Source organism: Pinus tabuliformis, chromosome 1_1 (assembly GCF_031772625.1).
Source record: "Pinus tabuliformis cultivar Carrire ecotype Pingquan chromosome 1_1, CPIR1, whole genome shotgun sequence".
In the NCBI taxonomy this organism is placed as follows: Eukaryota; Viridiplantae; Streptophyta; class Pinopsida; order Pinales; family Pinaceae; genus Pinus; species Pinus tabuliformis.
In genome coordinates, this window is record NC_142297.1 from 711592373 (window position 1) to 711614306 (window position 21934).

At 55.1% G+C, this 21934-nt stretch overlaps 17 non-coding genes and 2 pseudogenes across 17 annotated transcripts; all 19 read left to right on the top strand.

Moving 5' to 3' along the window:
- Positions 1–6389: 6389 nt before the first annotated feature.
- On the top strand, positions 6390–6508 carry LOC149215678 (5S ribosomal RNA). The gene has a single exon (XR_016251679.1). It is a non-coding gene; the product is annotated as a 5S ribosomal RNA (ribosomal RNA).
- Positions 6509–7192: 684 nt separating this feature from the next.
- On the top strand, positions 7193–7311 carry LOC149215679 (5S ribosomal RNA; annotated as a pseudogene).
- Positions 7312–8028: 717 nt separating this feature from the next.
- LOC149215680 (5S ribosomal RNA) lies at positions 8029–8147 on the top strand (annotated as a pseudogene).
- A 717-nt stretch (positions 8148–8864) lies between these two features.
- LOC149215681 (5S ribosomal RNA) lies at positions 8865–8983 on the top strand. The gene has a single exon (XR_016251675.1). It is a non-coding gene; the product is annotated as a 5S ribosomal RNA (ribosomal RNA).
- A 717-nt stretch (positions 8984–9700) lies between these two features.
- Positions 9701–9819, top strand: LOC149215682 (5S ribosomal RNA). The gene has a single exon (XR_016251661.1). It is a non-coding gene; the product is annotated as a 5S ribosomal RNA (ribosomal RNA).
- Positions 9820–10528: 709 nt separating this feature from the next.
- On the top strand, positions 10529–10647 carry LOC149215683 (5S ribosomal RNA). The gene has a single exon (XR_016251662.1). It is a non-coding gene; the product is annotated as a 5S ribosomal RNA (ribosomal RNA).
- A 717-nt stretch (positions 10648–11364) lies between these two features.
- On the top strand, positions 11365–11483 carry LOC149215684 (5S ribosomal RNA). Its single transcript, XR_016251341.1, has one exon. It is a non-coding gene; the product is annotated as a 5S ribosomal RNA (ribosomal RNA).
- Positions 11484–12200: 717 nt separating this feature from the next.
- On the top strand, positions 12201–12319 carry LOC149215685 (5S ribosomal RNA). Its single transcript, XR_016251663.1, has one exon. It is a non-coding gene; the product is annotated as a 5S ribosomal RNA (ribosomal RNA).
- A 717-nt stretch (positions 12320–13036) lies between these two features.
- Positions 13037–13155, top strand: LOC149215686 (5S ribosomal RNA). The gene has a single exon (XR_016251664.1). It is a non-coding gene; the product is annotated as a 5S ribosomal RNA (ribosomal RNA).
- Positions 13156–13872: 717 nt separating this feature from the next.
- LOC149215687 (5S ribosomal RNA) lies at positions 13873–13991 on the top strand. The gene has a single exon (XR_016251665.1). It is a non-coding gene; the product is annotated as a 5S ribosomal RNA (ribosomal RNA).
- Positions 13992–14708: 717 nt separating this feature from the next.
- LOC149215688 (5S ribosomal RNA) lies at positions 14709–14826 on the top strand. Its single transcript, XR_016251714.1, has one exon. It is a non-coding gene; the product is annotated as a 5S ribosomal RNA (ribosomal RNA).
- Positions 14827–15543: 717 nt separating this feature from the next.
- Positions 15544–15662, top strand: LOC149215689 (5S ribosomal RNA). The gene has a single exon (XR_016251666.1). It is a non-coding gene; the product is annotated as a 5S ribosomal RNA (ribosomal RNA).
- A 717-nt stretch (positions 15663–16379) lies between these two features.
- On the top strand, positions 16380–16498 carry LOC149215690 (5S ribosomal RNA). The gene has a single exon (XR_016251667.1). It is a non-coding gene; the product is annotated as a 5S ribosomal RNA (ribosomal RNA).
- Positions 16499–17215: 717 nt separating this feature from the next.
- Positions 17216–17334, top strand: LOC149215691 (5S ribosomal RNA). Its single transcript, XR_016251668.1, has one exon. It is a non-coding gene; the product is annotated as a 5S ribosomal RNA (ribosomal RNA).
- A 717-nt stretch (positions 17335–18051) lies between these two features.
- LOC149215692 (5S ribosomal RNA) lies at positions 18052–18169 on the top strand. The gene has a single exon (XR_016251715.1). It is a non-coding gene; the product is annotated as a 5S ribosomal RNA (ribosomal RNA).
- Positions 18170–18886: 717 nt separating this feature from the next.
- LOC149215693 (5S ribosomal RNA) lies at positions 18887–19005 on the top strand. Its single transcript, XR_016251669.1, has one exon. It is a non-coding gene; the product is annotated as a 5S ribosomal RNA (ribosomal RNA).
- Positions 19006–19722: 717 nt separating this feature from the next.
- LOC149215694 (5S ribosomal RNA) lies at positions 19723–19841 on the top strand. The gene has a single exon (XR_016251670.1). It is a non-coding gene; the product is annotated as a 5S ribosomal RNA (ribosomal RNA).
- A 717-nt stretch (positions 19842–20558) lies between these two features.
- On the top strand, positions 20559–20676 carry LOC149215695 (5S ribosomal RNA). The gene has a single exon (XR_016251604.1). It is a non-coding gene; the product is annotated as a 5S ribosomal RNA (ribosomal RNA).
- A 717-nt stretch (positions 20677–21393) lies between these two features.
- LOC149215696 (5S ribosomal RNA) lies at positions 21394–21512 on the top strand. Its single transcript, XR_016251342.1, has one exon. It is a non-coding gene; the product is annotated as a 5S ribosomal RNA (ribosomal RNA).
- The last annotated feature ends 422 nt before the right edge of the window (positions 21513–21934 follow it).

The window sequence follows — 21934 nt, forward strand, 5'->3', positions numbered from 1 at the left end:
CTAAGAAGAAGAAGAAAGGGAAGAAGAAGAAGAAGAAGAAGAAAGATAAGAAAGAAGTCAACCAACCAACCATGGCTGTAAGTGTTAGTTGTGTTGAGGAAAATTCCGACATGCATCGTAAACCCAAATACCCTTGCAGGCTTTGTAAGGGTGACCACTTCCTTGTCAATTGTCCTGGTATTCCAAAGGTCTTGGAAGTATGGTCAGAAAAATCTCATCAACTTTCCATTGATCCATCAACCAGTGATAGTCAGGTTCCTGGGAAAAAGGGTAAAGTTAGGTTTCCTTGTAAGTTATGCAAAGGGAGTCATCAAACTCACATTTGCCCTCACATGGATGAAGCCTCAACATTGTTGGGAAACCTTACTGTTCCACAGCAAGAATTTCCAACTGGTTACCGTAAACTTTCTCCCAACCTACCGTCAACTGACGGAGTGATTGATCTAAATTCAAGTACAGTCGATCACACTCTCCCATTGGAGAGTGAAACTCATGTCACTCAGGTTGATGATCCATTAGTTGATCAAGTGGTCGATTCAATTTCACATTCGGTCGATCCCACTTTCCCTTTAGAGAGTGAATTTCATACCGCTGATGTTCTTCTTGTTACATCGGATTCTTCTATGCCGGGGGGCATTTCACCTGTTTCTACAGAACCCCCTCCAAGTACTGAGGTCTTTTCCTTTGATTGGAATAGACTGACAGAACCTCGTCTTCCTTCCTCCATCCCTTTCCAAATCATTGTCAAGGCTGGTGGTAGGGACATACATCGTACTCAGGTAGATGAAGGTGCTTCTGTTAGTATTTTATCCTCAGCTGTTTGGAAAGCTTTGGGTTCCCCTCAGCTTGCGCCTATTACGCAGAATCTGAAAGCTTTTAACAGAACAATTAGTGAACCTTTAGGGATCCTTCCTAAGTTTTCTATTACCTTGGAAGGTAAAACTGTTTGTGTTGATCTTATGGTAGTTCGAGGTCCCTTGGATTTCAATTTACTCCTTGGGCGAGACTATGTTTATGCAATGAAAGCTGTCGTATCGACACTCTTTCGCGTGATGTCTTTCCCTCACAATGGCAGTATTGTGACTGTAGACCAGCTTTCGTTCCCTAGTCTTTTTTCAACTACCAATAATATGACACCCCTAAATGTTCCTGATTCTAAAGTGGTATCTACCCTGCCACGGGTTAATTATGTGGCAACCGGTCCCATGTTTTCAGTTACCGATGTAAGTGAGCCTCTCACTGTTTGCTCATCTTCCTTTGATTTAGATCCGGTAATTGACATGGAAAACTCTATGGGATTATTTGAACACGATGTTCTTATCCCTTTTGAGTCCCTTGACATGTGTTCCTTCCAGAGGAGTATTCTTCCTTCTGATGAAGACCTTTTGGAAGCCATGATCAAGGTGTGTCCATTGACATGTCTTTCTTCCAGTTGGAAGCCATGATCAATGTTCACGAGGATAGTTTTTTTTTTCCTGTATCAACCTCGTTAAAAAATGAAACTGGATGGTGTGAGGATAGTTTCTTCTAGTATCAACCTCGTTAAAAAATGAAACTGGAAGTCATGAGCATAGTTCCTTATCTTGTGTCAAACTCATTAAAAAATGAAACAAGGAGTCATGAGGATAGTTCTTTTACTGAGTCAACCTCGTTAAAAAATGAATCAGGTAGATAGTAGGTTATATAGGAAAGTAAGATTAGCGAGGAAAGTTCCTTTTACTGTGTCAACCTCGTTAAAAAATGAATCAGTGTGAGTGAGGAAAGTTCCTTTTACTGTGTCAACCTCATTAAAAAATGAATCAGTGTGTTCGAGGAAAGTTCCTGTTACTGAGTCAACCTCATTAAAAAATGAATTAGGTATGAGGATAGTTCCTGTTACTGAGTCAACCTCGTTAAAAAATGAATCAGGTATGAGGATAGTTGCTGTTACTGAGTCAACCTCGTTAAAAAATGAATCAGGTATGAGGATAGTTCCTGTTACTGAGTCAACCTCGTTAAAAAATGAATCAGGTATGAGGATAGTTCCTGTTACTGAGTCAACCTCGTTAAAAAATGAATCAGGTATGAGGATAGTTCTTTTCTTGTGTCAACCTCCTTAAAAATGAAACCACTCCCTTTTCAAGTTAAATATTGAAAGTAAACCTTCATTTCATCCAGCCGGTTGAATGCAATGAAGCCTGGGGGGCATGTACCTCGCTTTGCATCGTTATGCTGGGGGCATGCGAACTTTTTGAGCATAGTTCCTTGTCTTGTGTCAAGCTCGTTAAAAAATGAAACAAGGGTAGGTTAAGTAGGTAGATTGTAGATAGTAGTCATGAGCATAGTTCCTTGTCTTGTGTCAAGCTCATTAAAAAATGAATCAAGGATTTTAGAGCATAGTTCCTTGTCTTGTGTCAAGCTCATTAAAAAATGAATCAAGGTTTTTAGAGCATAGTTCCTTGTCTTGTGTCAAGCTCATTAAAAAATGAATCAAGGTTTTTAGAGCACAGTTCCTTGTCTTGTGTCAAGCTCGTTAAAAAATGAATCAAGGTTTTTTAGAGCATAGTTCCTTGTCTTGTGTCAAGCTCGTTAAAAAATGAATCAAGGTTTTTAGAGTATAGTTTTTTGTTAGGTAGATTATAGAAAGTAGTTATGAGCATAGTTCCTTGTCTTGTGTCAAGCTCACTAAAAAATGAAACAACTCCCACAAGTCTTTCCAAGATCTTGAAAGTAAAGCTTCATTCCATCCACCTCATTGAATGCAATGAAGCTTGGGGGGCATGTACCTTGATTTGCATCATTATGCTGGGGGCATGTGAACTTATAACAAGCATAGTTTTTCGTTTCAAGCTTGCATAAACATGAAACCGAATCCGAGCATAGTTCTTTTCCTGTGTCAAGCTCGTTAAAAAATGAAACAAATCCTCCTCTACTTGAGTCGAGAAATTGACTAGATCTCATAAATGTTAAGTATTTAGGTTAGTTATTTCAGTTTTTTGCATAATTTTCTCATAGTTTTAGGTCGAGTCTTTCAAATGATCTCGTAACATGAACCTTCATTCCATCCAGCTTGTACTTAGTTGAATGAAATGAAGATGGGGGGCATGCGCTCTAGCAGTTACGCTTAGGGGGCATCAAGCACAGTTTTCTCTCTGTTTCAAGCTTGTGTAAAAATGAAACTACTTCGAAGCATAGTTTTTCTTTGTTTCAAGCTTTTGTAAAAATGAAACCTATTTCGAGTCAATTTCAGTTATTTTCAAGACTCGTTAAACTCATGAAAATCCCGAGATTATTTTGCTATCTTTCATTCTCGTAAAACAAATGAAAATGCCGAGTTCTTTCCGTCTTTTCCTGCTCGTAAATTAAATTGAAAGTCGGCCATATGAGTACATTTTTATCATTTTTTCGAACTCGTTAAAACTTACGAAAAAGTGAAACCTCAGAGTCATCTTTTAAGCCCTTTTCTGACTTCTAAAAAATGAAAAGATCGCCGAGTGTTTCTTTTTCACTCGTTAAAACGGAATTAAAAGACGGTCCCCTTTTAGCTCTTTTCTGACCGCAAAATCAGGAAAAGATTGCCGGGTTTTTGTCGTTTCAAACTCGATAAGGAAATAAAACGACGTGTCCTTGATCGCTTTTTACTTTTCAGGTCAACGACACTATTATGAAAGTACTCCTTGGTCGCAAGATCAAGCGGTTCCCCCAGGTATTATTTTATACTTTTTCGGGCTTGAGGGACACAAATATACGAAAAAGTTCAACGTGGAGTCTCCTTTAGTTTTTTCAGACTCTCTAAAATTGAAAAACGCCGAGTTTCTCCTATACTGGGCTCGTTAAAACTTTTACAGTAGAGGACCTGTTCAATTACAAACAGGAACGAACCACTCCTTCCTAGGGTTCGAATTTAAACTAGGTTGGACTCGTCCGAAGGATGAGCTTATAATCAAGCATATGTTATCCTCCTCAAGCTTGTTAAAAATAAAGAGGTACTTGCCAGAAATGGTGGGGGAAAAGAGAGAAGAATGAACCTGTTTGTCACCTTTTGTCTCAGAAGAAACTTTATTACCACTCTTGAACACGACACTTTTCATTCACCTGGGTTGGGAAATCTTTTACCTCACAGTTGACCAAATCACTTTGAAAGTCTTTAACCGGGTTTCGGGGATTAACTTTGAGTTATTCGTCACCAAGCCATCTGTTGTGTCGTTATGTGTTCAAGAGGTCTGCAAGCAAAACTTTCATCTGCAAAATACTTGTCATCCATTTGACCATCCCTGAGTCAGTCCTTACAGCAACATTTCTTCAACTTGAACAATGATTTCGTGTTGTGGGCTTGCCTGCAACGGGTCGCTTTCTATCGACATCGACACATTATCTAGAAAGATGACTTAGGAATCGACAGTACCTTGAAGTCTGCATGCATCAATGGCAGGTTTCTCGCCTTTGACGTCAGTTTACATCATTGACTTTCGATCAAAGGATTCCGTGAAGTGTTCGACATCAAAACATCTATTCACATTTCACGGGTTGTGCTTGGTACTTTGAGAACCATTGACATTACTGGTGGTCTCTCTCACGCTTGTTAACAGTTTACATCATCGACTGGTAATCAAGTGGTTTCTAACATGTTCGACATCGAATCATTTAATCACATGGCTAGAATCGTACCAATTCGGGAAGTAGAAGTGAAGACCCTGGATCTAGTTTCTACCATCCAGGCTGCGAGGAGTTTTGTATTCATTATCTATGTAGACTAATCATAAACAGATGGCTGCGTCCATACTGTGTCTACAAAAGTCTATAAAAATGATGTACTGCAAGATCATTCCTGTATCAGAATAGTTAGTCCATTAGTTAAAGTTTTGAATCTGAGTATGGGAATGCCTACCTCAGTGATGATATAATCTTATCCATGTATTTTGTGTTGAAAATTGCAGGTTCCAACCAGGCCATCCACAAGACAATCCTTGAAATGATAAAGCGCTTCACCCTTCCTAGAATTACAAAACCCTACTCTATTCCAGGCTTCGCACTTTAGGGGGCAATCTGTTACACTAAAAAATGTCACCTTGACTACTTACAGTTAGTATGGCTCAAATCAACAGTCATGCTACCCTCTTAGGCAAGTCTCATGCCTCTGTTATCCATCTCAAACTCAAAGAAGAGAGAAAGTCTTGTAAAAGCTATGTTTATCTCTGGGGTCGCAGGTTCTCTCTAGCCTTACCTGCGGGGACGCTGACCATGTTCACAAAATCTGCGTCCATGGACGCTCTGTATGTTAAGGGACAGGTGCGTCCCTCTGTAAAAGGCAAAATGCGCGAGTTTTATCTTGAAAAAGTTACTTGTGGTTACTTCTAGAACATTCTAGAGGTCGGTTTGATGAAATGGATGCGCCTCCAGTTGGTTCATGTATCTCTATTAAGGGGGACTTATCCCATCAATAAGGGAGCTATCCCACCCAAAGAGGGGGATGATCCCATTGATAGTGGACCTGAATAACCTCTTTACAACACTATAAATAAAGGCATTGAGCCAGAAGGAGAAGAGGTTGGAGCTATACATTTTCTTTGGGTAAATGCTGCAGGATTTAGGTCTTCCATTAGAGCCTTTGTGAGGAGAGATTGTCTTCACTTGATTCTACTTGGGAGAGGGAGAGCTTTGTCAAAGTAGAGGAAAACCCTTGATGGACCCTGGGAGGAACTTGCACAACACCAAGGCCAGGTTGTAAGAGTTTCTTTGTTTCGTTATTAATACAAACTGGTTTATTTTTCTCAATAGCTTGTGTTAATGAGTTATTTCATGTGTTCCTTGGTCTGCATGTTGAATATATGTTTTATTATATGAAATGCAAGTGCTTGGTAATTGTTTGATTGTTTGTGGTTGTAGGAATTGACTTGAAGGAGGAGCTCATCCGGATCGTCAAGAACGGACTTCAACAACAGCGTAGTTTGTTGTAATAATTTGTCTTAGACTTCGGAAGGTCAGTCGTGTCCGACAGTGACCTGCTAGTGCGGAGCGGCACGTGACTATGAGACTGCTAGGAAGCTCGTTTCAGCCGCACGCGAAGATTGGGTAGGAGGTTTAAATCATATGTACTTTTGTAGGAACTCGAATTTCGGAGGAACCCGTGGGTCGTTCACGGAAGGGCAGCGCGAGCTCCACGCAGCGTCGTCGGTGGCCGCGGAGCTTACGCCTTTTTCGTCCCGCTCTCTCTCGTTCTTCTTTTTGTTACCCCCTCCGTTCTTCCCCTGTTTCGCTGGCTCCGCGCGGGGCGGGCGGCGCCTCCAAGTCGGGGAAGAGGGCGAGCTCCTGCACCGAGCCGCTTCGGATCGAGGGCCACGGATGGGCCCCATGCGCTGCGCGTGGCTCGGCGGCCTCCCTTGAAGAGGGGGAGGGGGCGAGATCTTTGCGGGTGCGATCATACCAGCGTTAATGCACCGGATCCCATCAGAACCCCGCAGTTAAGCGCGCTTGGGCTAGAGTAGTACTGGGATGGGTGACCTCCCGGGAAGTCCTGGTGTTGCACCCTACCCCCTTTTTTGCGCGGCTCGGCGGGAGCGATCGGCGCTAGTGCGGAACTCCGCGGCTGCGTGTTTATATTGTTTTGCGGCGCGGGGCCACTTATATATCGATTTATAACGGAATCTCGCGAACGAAGAGATCGCTGGAGCATTAAGGAGGGGGGCCTAACTGAGGGAAACGGCGACTCGCTCGAGACTGCTCCAAGGGAAGTTCGAGAAGGGGGCACCGATTTATCATCCCGGTCGGAAGTCGCGAGCGGGATTACAGCGCAACGGAGGCGACGTATTGCGGCAGCGGGCGATGAATCTAGGACCGTTCGCATCACCGCAGCGAAGATGACACGGGGAGAGTGGGTAGGAGGTTTAAATCATATGTACTTTTGTAGGAACTCGAATTTCGGAGGAACCCGTGGGTCGTTCACGGAAAGGCAGCGCGAGCTCCACGCAGCGTCGTCGGTGGCCGCGGAGCTTACGCCTTTTTCGTCCCGCTCTCTCTCGTTCTTCTTTTTGTTACCCCCTCCGTTCTTCCCCTGGTTCGCTGGCTCCGCGCGGGGCGGGCGGCGCCGCCAAGTCGGGGAAGAGGGCGAGCTCCTGCGCCGAGCCGCTTCGGATCGAGGGCCACGGATGGGCCCCATGCGCTGCGCGTGGCTCGGCGGCCTCATTTGAAGAGGGGGAGGGGGCGAGATCTTTGCGGGTGCGATCATACCAGCGTTCATGCACCGGATCCCATCAGAAATACGCAGTTAAGCGCGCTTGGGCTAGAGTAGTACTGGGATGGGTGACCTCCCGGGAAGTCCTAGTGTTGCACCCTACCCCCCTTTTTGCGCGGCTCGGCGGGATCGATCGGCGCTAGTGCGGAACTCTGCGGCTGCGCGTGCTCGACGGTAAATTGGATTGCGTGCTGCGTGTTTATCTTGTTTTGCGGCGTGGGGCCACTTATATATCGATTTATAACGGAATCTCGCGAACGAAGAGATCGCTGGAGCATTAAGGAGGGGGGCCTAACTGAGGGAAACGGCGACTCTCTCGAGACTGCTCCAAGGGAAGCTCGAGAAGGGGGCACAGATTTATCATCCCGGCCGGAAGTCGCGAGCGGGATTACAGCGCAACGGAGGCGACGTATTGCGGCAGCGGGCGATGAATCTAGGACCATTCGCATCACCGCAGCGAAGATGACACGGGGAGAGTGGGTAGGAGGTTTAAATCATATGCACTTTTGTAGGAACTCGAATTTCGGAGGAACCCGTGGGTCGTTCACGGAAAGGCAGTGCGAGCTCCACGCAGCGTCGTCGGTGGCCGCGGAGCTTACGCCTTTTTCGTCCCGCTCTCTCTCGTTCTTCTTTTTGTTACCCCCTCCGTTCTTCCCCTGGTTCGCTGGCTCCGCGCGGGGCGGGCGGCGCCGCCAAGTCGGGGAAGAGGGCGAGCTCCTGCGCCGAGCCGCTTCGGATCGAGGGCCACGGATGGGCCCCATGCGCTGCGCGTGGCTCGGCGGCCTCCCTTGAAGAGGGGGAGGGGGCGAGATCTTTGCGGGTGCGATCATACCAGCGTTCATGCACCGGATCCCATCAGAAATACGCAGTTAAGCGCGCTTGGGCTAGAGTAGTACTGGGATGGGTGACTTCCCGGGAAGTCCTAGTGTTGCACCCTACCCCCCTTTTTGCGCGGCTCGGAGGGAGCGATCGGCGCTAGTGCGGAACTCCGCGGCTGCGCGTGCTCGACGGTAAATTGGATTGCGTGCTGCGTGTTTATCTTGTTTTGCGGCGTGGGGCCACTTATATATCGATTTATAACGGAATCTCGCGAACGAAGAGATCGCTGGAGCATTAAGGAGGGGGGCCTAACTGAGGGAAACGGCGACTCTCTCGAGACTGCTCCAAGGGAAGCTCGAGAAGGGGGCACCGATTTATCATCCCGGCCGGAAGTCGCGAGCGGGATTACAGCGCAACGGAGGCGACGTATTGCGGCAGCGGGCGATGAATCTAGGACCGTTCGCATCACCGCAGCGAAGATGACACGGGGAGAGTGGGTAGGAGGTTTAAATCATATGTACTTTTGTAGGAACTCGAATTTCGGAGGAACCCGTGGGTCGTTCACGGAAAGGCAGCGCGAGTTCCACGCAGTGTCGTCGGTGGCCGCGGAGCTTACGCCTTTTTCGTCCCGCTCTCTCTCGTTCTTCTTTTTGTTACCCCCTCCGTTCTTCCCCTGGTTCGCTGGCTCCGCGCGGGGCGGGCGGCGCCGCCAAGTCGGGGAAGAGGGCGAGCTCCTGCGCCAAGCCGCTTCGGATCGAGGGCCACGGATGGGCCCCATGCGCTGCGCGTGGCTCGGCGGCCTCCCTTGAAGAGGGGGAGGGGGCGAGATCTTTGCGGGTGCGATCATACCAGCGTTAATGCACCGGATCCCATCAGAACCCCGCAGTTAAGCGCGCTTGGGCTAGAGTAGTACTGGGATGGGTGACCTCCCGGGAAGTCCTAGTGTTGCACCCAACCCCCCTTTTTGCGCGGCTCGGCGGGAGCGATCGGCGCTAGTGCGGAACTCCGCGGCTGCGCGTGCTCGACGGTAAATTGGATTGCGTGCTGCGTGTTTATCTTGTTTTGCGGCGTGGGGCCACTTATATATCGATTTATAACGGAATCTCGCGAACGAAGAGATCGCTGGAGCATTAAGGAGGGGGGCCTAACTGAGGGAAACGGCGACTCGCTCGAGACTGCTCCAAGGGAAGTTCGAGAAGGGGGCACCGATTTATCATCCCGGCCGGAAGTCGCGAGCGGGATTACAGCGCAACGGAGGCGACGTATTGCGGCAGCGGGCGATGAATCTAGGACCGTTCGCATCACCGCAGCGAAGATGACACGGGGAGAGTGGGTAGGAGGTTTAAATCATATGTACTTTTGTAGGAACTCGAATTTCGGAGGAACCCGTGGGTCGTTCACGGAAAGGCAGCGCGAGCTCCACGCAGCGTCGTCGGTGGCCGCGGAGCTTACGCCTTTTTCGTCCCGCTCTCTCTCGTTCTTCTTTTTGTTACCCCCTCCGTTCTTCCCCTGGTTCGCTGGCTCCGCGCGGGGCGGGCGGCGCCGCCAAGTCGGGGAAGAGGGCGAGCTCCTGCGCCGAGCCGCTTCGGATCGAGGGCCACGGATGGGCCCCATGCGCTGCGCGTGGCTCGGCGGCCTCCCTTGAAGAGGGGGAGGGGGCGAGATCTTTGCGGGTGCGATCATACCAGCGTTAATGCACCGGATCCCATCAGAACCCCGCAGTTAAGCGCGCTTGGGCTAGAGTAGTACTGGGATGGGTGACCTCCCGGGAAGTCCTAGTGTTGCACCCTACCCCCCTTTTTGCGCGGCTCGGCGGGAGCGATCGGCGCTAGTGCGGAACTCCGCGGCTGCGCGTGCTCGACGGTAAATTGGATTGCGTGCTATCTTGTTTTGCGGCGCGGGGCCACTTATATATCGATTTATAACGGAATCTCGCGAACGAAGAGATCGCTGGAGCATTAAGGAGGGGGGCCTAACTGAGGGAAACGGCGACTCGCTCGAGACTGCTCCAAGGGAAGTTCGAGAAGGGGGCACCGATTTATCATCCCGGTCGGAAGTCGCGAGCGGGATTACAGCGCAACGGAGGCGACGTATTGCGGCAGCGGGCGATGAATCTAGGACCGTTCGCATCACCGCAGCGAAGATGACACGGGGAGAGTGGGTAGGAGGTTTAAATCATATGTACTTTTGTAGGAACTCGAATTTCGGAGGAACCCGTGGGTCGTTCACGGAAAGGCAGCGCGAGCTCCACGCAGCGTCGTCGGTGGCCGCGGAGCTTACGCCTTTTTCGTCCCGCTCTCTCTCGTTCTTCTTTTTGTTACCCCCTCCGTTCTTCCCCTGGTTCGCTGGCTCCGCGCGGGGCGGGCGGCGCCGCCAAGTCGGGGAAGAGGGCGAGCTCCTGCGCCGAGCCGCTTCGGATCGAGGGCCACGGATGGGCCCCATGCGCTGCGCGTGGCTCGGCGGCCTCCCTTGAAGAGGGGGAGGGGGCGAGATCTTTGCGGGTGCGATCATACCAGCGTTAATGCACCGGATCCCATCAGAACCCCGCAGTTAAGCGCGCTTGGGCTAGAGTAGTACTGGGATGGGTGACCTCCCGGGAAGTCCTAGTGTTGCACCCTACCCCCCTTTTTGCGCGGCTCGGCGGGAGCGATCGGCGCTAGTGCGGAACTCCGCGGCTGCGCGTGCTCGACGGTAAATTGGATTGCGTGCTGCGTGTTTATCTTGTTTTGCGGCGTGGGGCCACTTATATATCGATTTATAACGGAATCTCGCGAACGAAGAGATCGCTGGAGCATTAAGGAGGGGGGCCTAACTGAGGGAAACGGCGACTCGCTCGAGACTGCTCCAAGGGAAGTTCGAGAAGGGGGCACCGATTTATCATCCCGGCCGGAAGTCGCGAGCGGGATTACAGCGCAACGGAGGCGACGTATTGCGGCAGCGGGCGATGAATCTAGGACCGTTCGCATCACCGCAGCGAAGATGACACGGGGAGAGTGGGTAGGAGGTTTAAATCATATGTACTTTTGTAGGAACTCGAATTTCGGAGGAACCCGTGGGTCGTTCACGGAAAGGCAGCGCGAGCTCCACGCAGCGTCGTCGGTGGCCGCGGAGCTTACGCCTTTTTCGTCCCGCTCTCTCTCGTTCTTCTTTTTGTTACCCCCTCCGTTCTTCCCCTGGTTCGCTGGCTCCGCGCGGGGCGGGCGGCGCCGCCAAGTCGGGGAAGAGGGCGAGCTCCTGCGCCGAGCCGCTTCGGATCGAGGGCCACGGATGGGCCCCATGCGCTGCGCGTGGCTCGGCGGCCTCCCTTGAAGAGGGGGAGGGGGCGAGATCTTTGCGGGTGCGATCATACCAGCGTTAATGCACCGGATCCCATCAGAACTCCGCAGTTAAGCGCGCTTGGGCTAGAGTAGTACTGGGATGGGTGACCTCCCGGGAAGTCCTAGTGTTGCACCCTACCCCCCTTTTTGCGCGGCTCGGCGGGAGCGATCGGCGCTAGTGCGGAACTCCGCGGCTGCGCGTGCTCGACGGTAAATTGGATTGCGTGCTGCGTGTTTATCTTGTTTTGCGGCGTGGGGCCACTTATATATCGATTTATAACGGAATCTCGCGAACGAAGAGATCGCTGGAGCATTAAGGAGGGGGGCCTAACTGAGGGAAACGGCGACTCGCTCGAGACTGCTCCAAGGGAAGCTCGAGAAGGGGGCACCGATTTATCATCCCGGCCGGAAGTCGCGAGCGGGATTACAGCGCAACGGAGGCGACGTATTGCGGCAGCGGGCGATGAATCTAGGACCGTTCGCATCACCGCAGCGAAGATGACACGGGGAGAGTGGGTAGGAGGTTTAAATCATATGTACTTTTGTAGGAACTCGAATTTCGGAGGAACCCGTGGGTCGTTCACGGAAAGGCAGCGCGAGCTCCACGCAGCGTCGTCGGTGGCCGCGGAGCTTACGCCTTTTTCGTCCCGCTCTCTCTCGTTCTTCTTTTTGTTACCCCCTCCGTTCTTCCCCTGGTTCGCTGGCTCCGCGCGGGGCGGGCGGCGCCGCCAAGTCGGGGAAGAGGGCGAGCTCCTGCGCCGAGCCGCTTCGGATCGAGGGCCACGGATGGGCCCCATGCGCTGCGCGTGGCTCGGCGGCCTCCCTTGAAGAGGGGGAGGGGGCGAGATCTTTGCGGGTGCGATCATACCAGCGTTAATGCACCGGATCCCATCAGAACCCCGCAGTTAAGCGCGCTTGGGCTAGAGTAGTACTGGGATGGGTGACCTCCCGGGAAGTCCTAGTGTTGCACCCTACCCCCCTTTTTGCGCGGCTCGGCGGGAGCGATCGGCGCTAGTGCGGAACTCCGCGGCTGCGCGTGCTCGACGGTAAATTGGATTGCGTGCTGCGTGTTTATCTTGTTTTGCGGCGTGGGGCCACTTATATATCGATTTATAACGGAATCTCGCGAACGAAGAGATCGCTGGAGCATTAAGGAGGGGGGCCTAACTGAGGGAAACGGCGACTCGCTCGAGACTGCTCCAAGGGAAGCTCGAGAAGGGGGCACCGATTTATCATCCCGGTCGGAAGTCGCGAGCGGGATTACAGCGCAACGGAGGCGACGTATTGCGGCAGCGGGCGATGAATCTAGGACCGTTCGCATCACCGCAGCGAAGATGACACGGGGAGAGTGGGTAGGAGGTTTAAATCATATGTACTTTTGTAGGAACTCGAATTTCGGAGGAACCCGTGGGTCGTTCACGGAAAGGCAGCGCGAGCTCCACGCAGCGTCGTCGGTGGCCGCGGAGCTTACGCCTTTTTCGTCCCGCTCTCTCTCGTTCTTCTTTTTGTTACCCCCTCCGTTCTTCCCCTGGTTCGCTGGCTCCGCGCGGGGCGGGCGGCGCCGCCAAGTCGGGGAAGAGGGCGAGCTCCTGCGCCGAGCCGCTTCGGATCGAGGGCCACGGATGGGCCCCATGCGCTGCGCGTGGCTCGGCGGCCTCCCTTGAAGAGGGGGAGGGGGCGAGATCTTTGCGGGTGCGATCATACCAGCGTTAATGCACCGGATCCCATCAGAACCCCGCAGTTAAGCGCGCTTGGGCTAGAGTAGTACTGGGATGGGTGACCTCCCGGGAAGTCCTAGTGTTGCACCCTACCCCCCTTTTTGCGCGGCTCGGCGGGAGCGATCGGCGCTAGTGCGGAACTCCGCGGCTGCGCGTGCTCGACGGTAAATTGGATTGCGTGCTGCGTGTTTATCTTGTTTTGCGGCGTGGGGCCACTTATATATCGATTTATAACGGAATCTCGCGAACGAAGAGATCGCTGGAGCATTAAGGAGGGGGGCCTAACTGAGGGAAACGGCGACTCGCTCGAGACTGCTCCAAGGGAAGTTCGAGAAGGGGGCACCGATTTATCATCCCGGTCGGAAGTCGCGAGCGGGATTACAGCGCAACGGAGGCGACGTATTGCGGCAGCGGGCGATGAATCTAGGACCGTTCGCATCACCGCAGCGAAGATGACACGGGGAGAGTGGGTAGGAGGTTTAAATCATATGTACTTTTGTAGGAACTCGAATTTCGGAGGAACCCGTGGGTCGTTCACGGAAAGGCAGCGCGAGCTCCACGCAGCGTCGTCGGTGGCCGCGGAGCTTACGCCTTTTTCGTCCCGCTCTCTCTCGTTCTTCTTTTTGTTACCCCCTCCGTTCTTCCCCTGGTTCGCTGGCTCCGCGCGGGGCGGGCGGCGCCGCCAAGTCGGGGAAGAGGGCGAGCTCCTGCGCCGAGCCGCTTCGGATCGAGGGCCACGGATGGGCCCCATGCGCTGCGCGTGGCTCGGCGGCCTCCCTTGAAGAGGGGGAGGGGGCGAGATCTTTGCGGGTGCGATCATACCAGCGTTAATGCACCGGATCCCATCAGAACCCCGCAGTTAAGCGCGCTTGGGCTAGAGTAGTACTGGGATGGGTGACCTCCCGGGAAGTCCTAGTGTTGCACCCTACCCCCCTTTTTGCGCGGCTCGGCGGGAGCGATCGGCGCTAGTGCGGAACTCCGCGGCTGCGCGTGCTCGACGGTAAATTGGATTGCGTGCTGCGTGTTTATCTTGTTTTGCGGCGTGGGGCCACTTATATATCGATTTATAACGGAATCTCGCGAACGAAGAGATCGTTGGAGCATTAAGGAGGGGGGCCTAACTGAGGGAAACGGCGACTCGCTCGAGACTGCTCCAAGGGAAGTTCGAGAAGGGGGCACCGATTTATCATCCCGGTCGGAAGTCGCGAGCGGGATTACAGCGCAACGGAGGCGACGTATTGCGGCAGCGGGCGATGAATCTAGGACCGTTCGCATCACCGCAGCGAAGATGACACGGGGAGAGTGGGTAGGAGGTTTAAATCATATGTACTTTTGTAGGAACTCGAATTTCGGAGGAACCCGTGGGTCGTTCACGGAAAGGCAGCGCGAGCTCCACGCAGCGTCGTCGGTGGCCGCGGAGCTTACGCCTTTTTCGTCCCGCTCTCTCTCGTTCTTCTTTTTGTTACCCCCTCCGTTCTTCCCCTGGTTCGCTGGCTCCGCGCGGGGCGGGCGGCGCCGCCAAGTCGGGGAAGAGGGCGAGCTCCTGCGCCGAGCCGCTTCGGATCGAGGGCCACGGATGGGCCCCATGCGCTGCGCGTGGCTCGGCGGCCTCCCTTGAAGAGGGGGAGGGGGCGAGATCTTTGCGGGTGCGATCATACCAGCGTTAATGCACCGGATCCCATCAGAACCCGCAGTTAAGCGCGCTTGGGCTAGAGTAGTACTGGGATGGGTGACCTCCCGGGAAGTCCTAGTGTTGCACCCTACCCCCCTTTTTGCGCGGCTCGGCGGGAGCGATCGGCGCTAGTGCGGAACTCCGCGGCTGCGCGTGCTCGACGGTAAATTGGATTGCGTGCTGCGTGTTTATCTTGTTTTGCGGCGTGGGGCCACTTATATATCGATTTATAACGGAATCTCGCGAACGAAGAGATCGCTGGAGCATTAAGGAGGGGGGCCTAACTGAGGGAAACGGCGACTCGCTCGAGACTGCTCCAAGGGAAGCTCGAGAAGGGGGCACCGATTTATCATCCCGGTCGGAAGTCGCGAGCGGGATTACAGCGCAACGGAGGCGACGTATTGCGGCAGCGGGCGATGAATCTAGGACCGTTCGCATCACCGCAGCGAAGATGACACGGGGAGAGTGGGTAGGAGGTTTAAATCATATGTACTTTTGTAGGAACTCGAATTTCGGAGGAACCCGTGGGTCGTTCACGGAAAGGCAGCGCGAGCTCCACGCAGCGTCGTCGGTGGCCGCGGAGCTTACGCCTTTTTCGTCCCGCTCTCTCTCGTTCTTCTTTTTGTTACCCCCTCCGTTCTTCCCCTGGTTCGCTGGCTCCGCGCGGGGCGGGCGGCGCCGCCAAGTCGGGGAAGAGGGCGAGCTCCTGCGCCGAGCCGCTTCGGATCGAGGGCCACGGATGGGCCCCATGCGCTGCGCGTGGCTCGGCGGCCTCCCTTGAAGAGGGGGAGGGGGCGAGATCTTTGCGGGTGCGATCATACCAGCGTTAATGCACCGGATCCCATCAGAACCCCGCAGTTAAGCGCGCTTGGGCTAGAGTAGTACTGGGATGGGTGACCTCCCGGGAAGTCCTAGTGTTGCACCCTACCCCCCTTTTTGCGCGGCTCGGCGGGAGCGATCGGCGCTAGTGCGGAACTCCGCGGCTGCGCGTGCTCGACGGTAAATTGGATTGCGTGCTGCGTGTTTATCTTGTTTTGCGGCGTGGGGCCACTTATATATCGATTTATAACGGAATCTCGCGAACGAAGAGATCGCTGGAGCATTAAGGAGGGGGGCCTAACTGAGGGAAACGGCGACTCGCTCGAGACTGCTCCAAGGGAAGCTCGAGAAGGGGGCACCGATTTATCATCCCGGTCGGAAGTCGCGAGCGGGATTACAGCGCAACGGAGGCGACGTATTGCGGCAGCGGGCGATGAATCTAGGACCGTTCGCATCACCGCAGCGAAGATGACACGGGGAGAGTGGGTAGGAGGTTTAAATCATATGTACTTTTGTAGGAACTCGAATTTCGGAGGAACCCGTGGGTCGTTCACGGAAAGGCAGCGCGAGCTCCACGCAGCGTCGTCGGTGGCCGCGGAGCTTACGCCTTTTTCGTCCCGCTCTCTCTCGTTCTTCTTTTTGTTACCCCCTCCGTTCTTCCCCTGGTTCGCTGGCTCCGCGCGGGGCGGGCGGCGCCGCCAAGTCGGGGAAGAGGGCGAGCTCCTGCGCCGAGCCGCTTCGGATCGAGGGCCACGGATGGGCCCCATGCGCTGCGCGTGGCTCGGCGGCCTCCCTTGAAGAGGGGGAGGGGGCGAGATCTTTGCGGGTGCGATCATACCAGCGTTAATGCACCGGATCCCATCAGAACCCCGCAGTTAAGCGCGCTTGGGCTAGAGTAGTACTGGGATGGGTGACCTCCCGGGAAGTCCTAGTGTTGCACCCTACCCCCCTTTTTGCGCGGCTCGGCGGGAGCGATCGGCGCTAGTGCGGAACTCCGCGGCTGCGCGTGCTCGACGGTAAATTGGATTGCGTGCTGCGTGTTTATCTTGTTTTGCGGCGTGGGGCCACTTATATATCGATTTATAACGGAATCTCGCGAACGAAGAGATCGCTGGAGCATTAAGGAGGGGGGCCTAACTGAGGGAAACGGCGACTCGCTCGAGACTGCTCCAAGGGAAGCTCGAGAAGGGGGCACCGATTTATCATCCCGGTCGGAAGTCGCGAGCGGGATTACAGCGCAACGGAGGCGACGTATTGCGGCAGCGGGCGATGAATCTAGGACCGTTCGCATCACCGCAGCGAAGATGACACGGGGAGAGTGGGTAGGAGGTTTAAATCATATGTACTTTTGTAGGAACTCGAATTTCGGAGGAACCCGTGGGTCGTTCACGGAAAGGCAGCGCGAGCTCCACGCAGCGTCGTCGGTGGCCGCGGAGCTTACGCCTTTTTCGTCCCGCTCTCTCTCGTTCTTCTTTTTGTTACCCCCTCCGTTCTTCCCCTGGTTCGCTGGCTCCGCGCGGGGCGGGCGGCGCCGCCAAGTCGGGGAAGAGGGCGAGCTCCTGCGCCGAGCCGCTTCGGATCGAGGGCCACGGATGGGCCCCATGCGCTGCGCGTGGCTCGGCGGCCTCCCTTGAAGAGGGGGAGGGGGCGAGATCTTTGCGGGTGCGATCATACCAGCGTTAATGCACCGGATCCCATCAGAACCCCGCAGTTAAGCGCGCTTGGGCTAGAGTAGTACTGGGATGGGTGACCTCCCGGGAAGTCCTAGTGTTGCACCCTACCCCCCTTTTTGCGCGGCTCGGCGGGAGCGATCGGCGCTAGTGCGGAACTCCGCGGCTGCGCGTGCTCGACGGTAAATTGGATTGCGTGCTGCGTGTTTATCTTGTTTTGCGGCGTGGGGCCACTTATATATCGATTTATAACGGAATCTCGCGAACGAAGAGATCGCTGGAGCATTAAGGAGGGGGGCCTAACTGAGGGAAACGGCGACTCGCTCGAGACTGCTCCAAGGGAAGCTCGAGAAGGGGGCACCGATTTATCATCCCGGTCGGAAGTCGCGAGCGGGATTACAGCGCAACGGAGGCGACGTATTGCGGCAGCGGGCGATGAATCTAGGACCGTTCGCATCACCGCAGCGAAGATGACACGGGGAGAGTGGGTAGGAGGTTTAAATCATATGTACTTTTGTAGGAACTCGAATTTCGGAGGAACCCGTGGGTCGTTCACGGAAAGGCAGCGCGAGCTCCACGCAGCGTCGTCGGTGGCCGCGGAGCTTACGCCTTTTTCGTCCCGCTCTCTCTCGTTCTTCTTTTTGTTACCCCCTCCGTTCTTCCCCTGGTTCGCTGGCTCCGCGCGGGGCGGGCGGCGCCGCCAAGTCGGGGAAGAGGGCGAGCTCCTGCGCCGAGCCGCTTCGGATCGAGGGCCACGGATGGGCCCCATGCGCTGCGCGTGGCTCGGCGGCCTCCCTTGAAGAGGGGGAGGGGGCGAGATCTTTGCGGGTGCGATCATACCAGCGTTAATGCACCGGATCCCATCAGAACCCGCAGTTAAGCGCGCTTGGGCTAGAGTAGTACTGGGATGGGTGACCTCCCGGGAAGTCCTAGTGTTGCACCCTACCCCCCTTTTTGCGCGGCTCGGCGGGAGCGATCGGCGCTAGTGCGGAACTCCGCGGCTGCGCGTGCTCGACGGTAAATTGGATTGCGTGCTGCGTGTTTATCTTGTTTTGCGGCGTGGGGCCACTTATATATCGATTTATAACGGAATCTCGCGAACGAAGAGATCGCTGGAGCATTAAGGAGGGGGGCCTAACTGAGGGAAACGGCGACTCGCTCGAGACTGCTCCAAGGGAAGCTCGAGAAGGGGGCACCGATTTATCATCCCGGTCGGAAGTCGCGAGCGGGATTACAGCGCAACGGAGGCGACGTATTGCGGCAGCGGGCGATGAATCTAGGACCGTTCGCATCACCGCAGCGAAGATGACACGGGGAGAGTGGGTAGGAGGTTTAAATCATATGTACTTTTGTAGGAACTCGAATTTCGGAGGAACCCGTGGGTCGTTCACGGAAAGGCAGCGCGAGCTCCACGCAGCGTCGTCGGTGGCCGCGGAGCTTACGCCTTTTTCGTCCCGCTCTCTCTCGTTCTTCTTTTTGTTACCCCCTCCGTTCTTCCCCTGGTTCGCTGGCTCCGCGCGGGGCGGGCGGCGCCGCCAAGTCGGGGAAGAGGGCGAGCTCCTGCGCCGAGCCGCTTCGGATCGAGGGCCACGGATGGGCCCCATGCGCTGCGCGTGGCTCGGCGGCCTCCCTTGAAGAGGGGGAGGGGGCGAGATCTTTGCGGGTGCGATCATACCAGCGTTAATGCACCGGATCCCATCAGAACCCCGCAGTTAAGCGCGCTTGGGCTAGAGTAGTACTGGGATGGGTGACCTCCCGGGAAGTCCTAGTGTTGCACCCTACCCCCCTTTTTGCGCGGCTCGGCGGGAGCGATCGGCGCTAGTGCGGAACTCCGCGGCTGCGCGTGCTCGACGGTAAATTGGATTGCGTGCTGCGTGTTTATCTTGTTTTGCGGCGTGGGGCCACTTATATATCGATTTATAACGGAATCTCGCGAACGAAGAGATCGCTGGAGCATTAAGGAGGGGGGCCTAACTGAGGGAAACGGCGACTCGCTCGAGACTGCTCCAAGGGAAGTTCGAGAAGGGGGCACCGATTTATCATCCCGGCCGGAAGTCGCGAGCGGGATTACAGCGCAACGGAGGCGACGTATTGCGGCAGCGGGCGATGAATCTAGGACCGTTCGCATCACCGCAGCGAAGATGACACGGGGAGAGTGGGTAGGAGGTTTAAATCATATGTACTTTTGTAGGAACTCGAATTTCGGAGGAACCCGTGGGTCGTTCACGGAAAGGCAGCGCGAGCTCCACGCAGCGTCGTCGGTGGCCGCGGAGCTTACGCCTTTTTCGTCCCGCTCTCTCTCGTTCTTCTTTTTGTTACCCCCTCCGTTCTTCCCCTGGTTCGCTGGCTCCGCGCGGGGCGGGCGGCGCCGCCAAGTCGGGGAAGAGGGCGAGCTCCTGCGCCGAGCCGCTTCGGATCGAGGGCCACGGATGGGCCCCATGCGCTGCGCGTGGCTCGGCGGCCTCCCTTGAAGAGGGGGAGGGGGCGAGATCTTTGCGGGTGCGATCATACCAGCGTTAATGCACCGGATCCCATCAGAACCCCGCAGTTAAGCGCGCTTGGGCTAGAGTAGTACTGGGATGGGTGACCTCCCGGGAAGTCCTAGTGTTGCACCCTACCCCCCTTTTTGCGCGGCTCGGCGGGAGCGATCGGCGCTAGTGCGGAACTCCGCGGCTGCGCGTGCTCGACGGTAAATTGGATTGCGTGCTGCGTGTTTATCTTGTTTTGCGGCGTGGGGCCACTTATATATCGATTTATAACGGAATCTCGCGAACGAAGAGATCGCTGGAGCATTAAGGAGGGGGGCCTAACTGAGGGAAACGGCGACTCGCTCGAGACTGCTCCAAGGGAAGTTCGAGAAGGGGGCACCGATTTATCATCCCGGTCGGAAGTCGCGAGCGGGATTACAGCGCAACGGAGGCGACGTATTGCGGCAGCGGGCGATGAATCTAGGACCGTTCGCATCACCGCAGCGAAGATGACACGGGGAGAGTGGGTAGGAGGTTTAAATCATATGTACTTTTGTAGGAACTCGAATTTCGGAGGAACCCGTGGGTCGTTCACGGAAAGGCAGCGCGAGCTCCACGCAGCGTCGTCGGTGGCCGCGGAGCTTACGCCTTTTTCGTCCCGCTCTCTCTCGTTCTTCTTTTTGTTACCCCCTCCGTTCTTCCCCTGGTTCGCTGGCTCCGCGCGGGGCGGGCGGCGCCGCCAAGTCGGGGAAGAGGGCGAGCTCCTGCGCCGAGCCGCTTCGGATCGAGGGCCACGGATGGGCCCCATGCGCTGCGCGTGGCTCGGCGGCCTCCCTTGAAGAGGGGGAGGGGGCGAGATCTTTGCGGGTGCGATCATACCAGCGTTAATGCACCGGATCCCATCAGAACTCCGCAGTTAAGCGCGCTTGGGCTAGAGTAGTACTGGGATGGGTGACCTCCCGGAAGTCCTAGTGTTGCACCCTACCCCCCTTTTTGCGCGGCTCGGCGGGAGCGATCGGCGCTAGTGCGGAACTCCGCGGCTGCGCGTGCTCGACGGTAAATTGGATTGCGTGCTGCGTGTTTATCTTGTTTTGCGGCGTGGGGCCACTTATATATCGATTTATAACGGAATCTCGCGAACGAAGAGATCGCTGGAGCATTAAGGAGGGGGGCCTAACTGAGGGAAACGGCGACTCGCTCGAGACTGCTCCAAGGGAAGTTCGAGAAGGGGGCACCGATTTATCGTCCCGGTCGGAAGTCGCGAGCGGGATTACAGCGCAACGGAGGCGACGTATTGCGGCAGCGGGCGATGAATCTAGGACCGTTCGCATCACCGCAGCGAAGATGACACGGGGAGAGTGGGTAGGAGGTTTAAATCATATGTACTTTTGTAGGAACTCGAATTTCGGAGGAACCCGTGGGTCGTTCACGGAAAGGCAGCGCGAGCTCCACGCAGCGTCGTCGGTGGCCGCGGAGCTTACGCCTTTTTCGTCCCGCTCTCTCTCGTTCTTCTTTTTGTTACCCCCTCCGTTCTTCCCCTGGTTCGCTGGCTCCGCGCGGGGCGGGCGGCGCCGCCAAGTCGGGGAAGAGGGCGAGCTCCTGCGCCGAGCCGCTTCGGATCGAGGGCCACGGATGGGCCCCATGCGCTGCGCGTGGCTCGGCGGCCTCCCTTGAAGAGGGGGAGGGGGCGAGATCTTTGCGGGTGCGATCATACCAGCGTTAATGCACCGGATCCCATCAGAACTCCGCAGTTAAGCGCGCTTGGGCTAGAGTAGTACTGGGATGGGTGACCTCCCGGGAAGTCCTAGTGTTGCACCCTACCCCCCTTTTTGCGCGGCTCGGCGGGAGCGATCGGCGCTAGTGCGGAACTCCGCGGCTGCGCGTGCTCGACGGTAAATTGGATTGCGTGCTGCGTGTTTATCTTGTTTTGCGGCGTGGGGCCACTTATATATCGATTTATAACGGAATCTCGCGAACGAAGAGATCGCTGGAGCATTAAGGAGGGGGGCCTAACTGAGGGAAACGGCGACTCGCTCGAGACTGCTCCAAGGGAAGTTCGAGAAGGGGGCACCGATTTATCGTCCCGGTCGGAAGTCGCGAGCGGGATTACAGCGCAACGGAGGCGACGTATTGCGGCAGCGGGCGATGAATCTAGGACCGTTCGCATCACCGCAGCGAAGATGACACGGGGAGAGTGGGTAGGAGGTTTAAATCATATGTACTTTTGTAGGAACTCGAATT